We start from the raw sequence: 6,381 nt of genomic DNA on the forward strand, positions 1-6,381 counted from the left end.
GGTACTGGAGGTGTGGGCTGATGTCATAGGATTTTTGTTCCTGGCTCAGACCAACGGCGTGGCTCTGGGCGGGCTGTGGGGGGGGGGGGGGGGGGGTTCTCTCTTTCTCACCCTTCTACCCAGAAGGTCTCTGGGTCACTTATTATATCTGAAACTTCCATTGTGTCTATAAATTTGAAATTTGGGTTTTCAAAAACCTTTTATTTTGAGTTAATTTTAGACTTTTAAAAAAAATTTTATTTTTTCCTTTTTCTCCCCAAAGCCCCCCTGGTACATAGTTGTATATCTTTAGTTGTGGGTTCTTCTAGTTGTGGCATGTGGGACGCTGTCTCAGCATGGCTTGACAAGCAGTGCTATGTCCGCACCCAGGATTCGAACTGGCAAAATCCTGGGCTGCCGCAGCGGAGCACACAAACTTAACTACTCGGTCATGGGGCTGGCCACACTTAATTTTAGACTTTTAAAAAATTACAGGGGCCAGCCCTGTGGCCTGGTGGTTGGGTTTGTGTGCTCCACTTCAGCGGCCTAGATTTGCAGGTTTGGATCCCGGGCAAGGATCTATGCTGCTAGTCAGCCATGCTGTGGTGGCGGCCCACATACAAAATAAAGGAAGATTGGCATGGATGTTAGCTCAGGGCTAATCTTCCTCTAGTAAAAAAAAAAAAGTGTTAAAAATTACAAAAACAGTACAAAGAATTCCCATATACCCATCCCCCAGTCTCCCTGAATGTCAGCTATCCGTGATCAAAACCAGGAAATCAGCTTTGGTGCAGCATTATTAACTGAAACTCCTAATCTTATTCAAATGTCACCAGCTTTTCCGCTAGCATCCTTCTCTGTTCTGGGATCCAGTCATCACGTCTCCTTAGGCTCCTCCAGTTGTGACAGGTCCTCCACCTTTCCTTGTCTTTAATGACCTTGACACTTTGGAAGGGTCCTGGTCGGTTGTTTGGTTGACTGTCCCTCCTTGTGGCTCGTCTGGTTGGAATGGGGGTGGGTTGGGCAGGGGTATCACAGAGATGATGCCGTGTTCTTCTCTGTGCGTCTCACCGAGGAGGTCAGGGCGTTGGTGTGTCTTATTCCTGGTGAAGTTGACCTTGATCTCTTAGGATCTCAGGGGGTATCTGTGAGATTTCCCTGTCTTTCCCTCTGTAGTTAATAAATGTCTTGGGGGAGATACTTCAAGGCTATGCAAGTCCCACAACAGCGATTTTTAATGTACTTCACTTTTATTCATTTCTGTGTTCTATTGTTTGTTTTACTCTTTATTTTCTCATGTGACACTGTCGCATAGGAATGGAATCCCTGCTTTTTCTGAGTTACGGAGTTAAAAAAAAATTACCAAGGAAGAGATACAGCCTATCTTTAAAGCATTTGATATTTTCCCACTGTAAAAAGAGTTCATGCGCATTGTAAACAACTCTGAGAAAATGAAATTTAAGGAAAAAATTAATCACTATTTTTACTACTTTTAACATTTTGAGATATTTCTTAATTATTGAAGGTTTTTTAAAGTCATGAATATAGAAAATAAAATTAGTCAATAAATAACAAAGATGATCAGAGTGGGGAAGAGAGAGAAGAAAAGAAAAGTGGATTGAGGGCTACAGGTAGTGTCTGGTCCAAGTTACGCTTTGGTCTGTTTTTGAAAACCTTGCTTGTTTAGTTTAGAAAAGATAGTCTTTGCTGAATTTGTTAATTGGATTCTGATTTCTGACTAATAAGTTTTGAAAATACAGACGTTTTTGGAAGTCTTCTTGATTTGTTTTTGTGACATGGAAAAACTCTCAAATTCTTGTTTTGGAAACGGGTGGTGCATTTAATTAATTTTACCGAGGATGGACACGTATATTTTGAGGAGCTACATCGCCATCTCGTGGCCTTCTGCGGTATTGCTGCTGAGGATTTCGAAGGTGTTTTCATGACTGTGAGGGGCCTCTGTGTCATAATGCCCCGTCCTTTACAAAGGCTCCATCTTCTCTGCGGGGGGCGGCTTCCCACTCTAAAGTGGAGTGAGATAGCAGATGACATGTTGACCACAGTGTGTGTGCAACAGAAAATAAAGTGTATGTTAAAAGCACTAACACAGGAATGGAAATAGCTGTGCATTCGAGTGGCAGGGTTATGGGTGATTTACTAGTATCATGTTCTTAATATTTTTAAAATGTTTTCTATATAGTTTTTATAATATAATATTAGCAACCTACAAAATGTCTCAATATCTAATCCATGCCACCCCTCTCCTCCGATGAGGAAACCCAGCCCAGGAGTGAGAAGCATGTTTACAGTGTGTTTTTAATCCAAGTGACCCCGGAGACCTGAGGCATACCTGTAAGGATTTTTGAAAACGGCTTTATTGAGATATGAGTCACTTACATACAGCTCCCCCATCTAAAGTGTGTAATTCAATGTTTTTTGTGTATTCACAGAGTTGTGCAACCATCATACGATCAATTTTACAACATTTTCTTTGCCCCGAAAAGAAACCCCACATCCCTTAGCATCACTCCCTAATCTCCCTCTGCCCCTGGACCCATGCAGCCACTCACCTGCCTTCCATCCCTGTGGATGGGCCTGTTCCGGACATTTCAGAGAAGTGGGCTCACACAGCCTGCTGTCTTTTGTGTTTGGCTTCTTTCAGCGAGCACGTTTTCAAGGTTTGCCCACATTGGAGCATCTAACAGAATGTCCCTCCTTTCTATTGCTGAATAAATCCCATTGTATGGACAGACCACACACAGGCCAGAGCAGGTATTTCAGAGGGAGAACATGGTTTACGGACCCCCAGCCAGTGCTGATCCTGCATGATAGCCAAAGAGGGAAGGAGGGTCTGCAGAGTTAGGGGCAGCCGCCTGCTAGCCAGCGTGAGAAGGAAGGGGTGAGGGCTCTTCTTGCGAAGTCAAACTGTTGAGGGAAGGAAGTTTCTCTTAGGTTTTGTTTTAGGATGCCTATAGGGAGACCTATGAACCGTGAGGGTCCAAATGCAAAGAACCAGCTGAGGCAAAGAGGTTTGGCGAGCAGGGCGAGCAGGGTCTGAAGGAGGAGAAAGGACCCCGAGGGGAGGGGATGTACCGAGCGGACCGGATGCAGACACTTCATTTTCCAAATCAGGATGGAATATGTCCGCTCTCTGTATCCAGACAGTGAAGAGTGATAAGAGTTATGAGGATGTCCACCCTTGATGGATTAAATGTGAAACAGAGAAAACTTGCACAACTGAATCGTGGAGAGATAACTTCAGTTAATCAGAAATCTGCCGTCGTATGGAGAACTCATTCACCCATGACGCTAGGTAAACGGGGCATTAGCACATACAGTTTGTTACAGGTGTTTTTCTCCTGTGTGGTAAAGTATATGACAAAAACTTACAACTCTAATCATTTTTAAGTGTACGGGTCAGTGGCATTAAGTACAGTCCCATTGTTGTACAACCATCGCCTGCATCCATCTTTTCATCATCCAGAACTGAAACTCTGTCCCCATCACACAGCAGCCCCTGCTCCCCCGGCCCCGCCCCAGCAACCACCATCTGACTGCTGTCTCGTGGATTCGACAACTCTGGCTACATCACATAAGTGGAATCACACAGCAGCGTCCTTTTGTGACAGGCTTATTTCATGTGACAGACTTTTAAAATAGTAATCCTCATTTGCTCTCCTTTATATTTAATATTCTCATTCCTCTCGCTGGATTACCAGCCCTTTAAACGTGATGGTCTGAGGGATTGAACCTCTGTGTAGCGTGGCACCTGGAGTTCCGAAGCACTTTGATGTTGGATGTTTCACAACCAACTAGTATTCCTCTATCCATCAGAAAGCCAGAGGCTGGCCCAGTGGCATAGTGGTTAAGTTCACATGCTCCACTTCAGTGGCCTGGGGTTCGCTGGTTCAGATCCTAGGCACGGACACACACCACTCATTAAGCCACTCTGTAGCAGCGTCCCACATACAAAATAGAGCAAGATTGGCACAGATGTTAGCTCAAGGCCAATCTTCCTCAAAAAAAAAGCCGGGGGGGGGGGGGGGACAGCCTGGTGGTGTAGCAGTTAAGTTTGCATGGTCTGCTTCAGCGGCCTGGGGTTTGCCACTTCAGATCCCGGGTGTGGATCTATGCACTGCTCATCAAGCTATGCCGTGGCAGGCATCCCACATATAAAATAGAGGAAGATGGGCACAGATGTTAGCTCAGGGCCAATCTTCCTCAAAAAAAAAAAAAAAAAAAAGCCCGAACTCATCAGGTTAGTCACTTGCCAAGAATAGCAGTTACTGCTGTGTAACAAATGACCCTGATCTTACTGGCTTAAAATAATGGTAGTTTATTATTCATCAGGGGTCCATGGGAGGCTGGGCTGTTCCTCTGCTGGTTTCCTTGGGCTTCTTCAGGTGGCTACACACAGCTGGAGGGTCCACTGGACTGGACAGTGCCAGTGGTCTTCCTGTGGCCTCTCCTACAGCCACCTTCCCTGGCAGTCACAGGGCCATGTCCCTCGAGGGCCAGGACTTCCAAACCCCACAGCATGCTTCTGCCACGCTCAAGTCACTCAGTGAGTGACCAATCAGGGCTGGAGGCCAGTCCAGATTCCAGACTACATTCCAAAGGGGCCTGCTTACTGTGTGGGAGGATTTGTGGTCCTTAAACAATCTACACTCAAGGTGCTTTAATGAGTAAGAATGGGGACCGGCAGTCGAATCCAGATTCTGGGCCGCTGCGGCACCCGTGCGTTTCCGCGGTTGGTCGTCAGCCATAGTTCACAGTATCCTTTGAGGTACACGGATCTTGGAAGCCTTTTAAACAGAAATTTCAGTTGAGAGGATTGCACTGTTTCCTAATTCAGGGTCCCCATGACTTTGGTACAGGTCCACGGCAATGTGGGGGGTTCTTTGCCTTGCCAAACCCCGCTGGTCCAGAGGAGGCCAGGCTTCGGCGTCCGGTCGTCTGAGACGGAGCCCGTTGGTGTGTCACGTCCCTGCAGCCCCCACTCCTGTCCCGCTGCGTGGACAGTGACCGCAGGGCTTTGGGTGGCCTGAGTTGTCTGAAAGGCCAGCTGTGGGACGGAGGGCCGGCTTCTCTGCGCCTTTTCGCCTGGGTGGAGGTCGCGGGGAAGACAGGAGCGCCAGCAGCTACCAGGTGCCAGGAGGTCGCGGTTCGAGCCTCCACGTTCATTCATCCGCAGACTGCAGAACTCTCGGGCCCAAGGGGCGGGCTGCCGGCGGAGGGACGTGCGCCGGGGCCAATCAGCGTGCGGGGTGGGCGGCCTGTGGGCGGGGCCTGCGCCGGGACGTCTCCCTGCTGCGGGCGGCCCTGCAGGGAGGACCGGTCCCGGTCCCAGGTCCCGCCCCGCCACGTCGCCCTGCGGGCGGGATGGGCAGGCCCGGGAGGGAGTGCACAGGAGGAGCAGGGGCTGGCTTGTCCCGGGACGCGGCGAGGGGGGAGGATAGGGGCGGGAGGACAGGCGGGCACTCCCAGGCAGGTGTCCCTTCCCCGGGCGGGTTTCCTTGAGTCCTGCCCTCAGGACAGGACTTCGCTGCGGCCCTCGGGGCGGCGGTCAGGGCAGGGGCGGGGGACACTGTCCGGACGCGGCGACCCCTGCTCTTCGGCCCTGGCTGCGGCTCCGCGCTGGCTGACCAGGCCATGGGGAGCCGGTGTGGACCCCAGACCAGGAAACTTCAGAGCAAGAATGAGGAACCCCAGGGCAACCGCAGAATTTGGGGTGGAGGTGACAGCTCACAAGTGGGGAATCTGCAGTGTGAGGGGAGGCTACTGTTTCTGGGCTCCTGCTGGGAGGTGGAGAGGATCTGCCATCCTCCACCACCCACTTCCCCAAGAAGACAAAAAGGCCACCCCACACTGATGCCCCAGGGCCCAGTGACCCTGCCAGAGCGCCGGGCCTTTATCCCTGTAATCTGTCCTGTCTGCTTCTCCAGGCCTGAAGCCAGGGAGCCCTTAGTGACCACAGGTTCTCGGGACACCTCCACAGCCCTGTCCCCACTCAGCTGAGGCAGCACTGGCACCAGCGCAGGCACCAGGCCGCTGCCCTCGTGGGGTCCTGGCAGCTCCTGAGGGCTGGGATGGGACCTGGTCTATTTGTGAGTCCAGAGAGATCCTCCCCCGGCCTGGCTTCCCCTTGTGCTCTGCAGAGTACCAGCTGGGCCTGGCCCCTGTTCCCTGGGACCCGGTGTCAGGGGAAAGGGCACTGGGCATTCTGGGAGGGTCAGTGGCCTGAGCTCACATCCCACAGTGCTCGTCTCTGACTGTGGCGCTCAGTGACACCAGTTACTGTTGTCCTGGCCCAGGTGCGCCAGGTGCCGTGTGGGGCCGGCTCTGGATCCACCTTGACTGGCCTCCCAGCTCCGTGCTCCATGGCTGTGTGGGTGGCCCCGC

At 50.9% G+C, this 6,381-nt stretch overlaps 1 long non-coding RNA gene across 1 annotated transcript; it reads left to right on the plus strand.

Annotated features, from left to right (window-relative positions):
- Positions 1 to 2,686: 2,686 nt before the first annotated feature.
- On the plus strand, positions 2,687 to 6,381 carry LOC124233023 (uncharacterized). The gene is made up of 3 exons (XR_006886961.1): positions 2,687 to 3,292; positions 4,857 to 5,127; positions 6,294 to 6,381. It is a non-coding gene; the product is annotated as an uncharacterized LOC124233023 (long non-coding RNA).

This window comes from Equus quagga, unplaced genomic scaffold (assembly GCF_021613505.1).
Source record: "Equus quagga isolate Etosha38 unplaced genomic scaffold, UCLA_HA_Equagga_1.0 151220_RagTag, whole genome shotgun sequence".
In the NCBI taxonomy this organism is placed as follows: domain Eukaryota; kingdom Metazoa; phylum Chordata; class Mammalia; order Perissodactyla; family Equidae; genus Equus; species Equus quagga.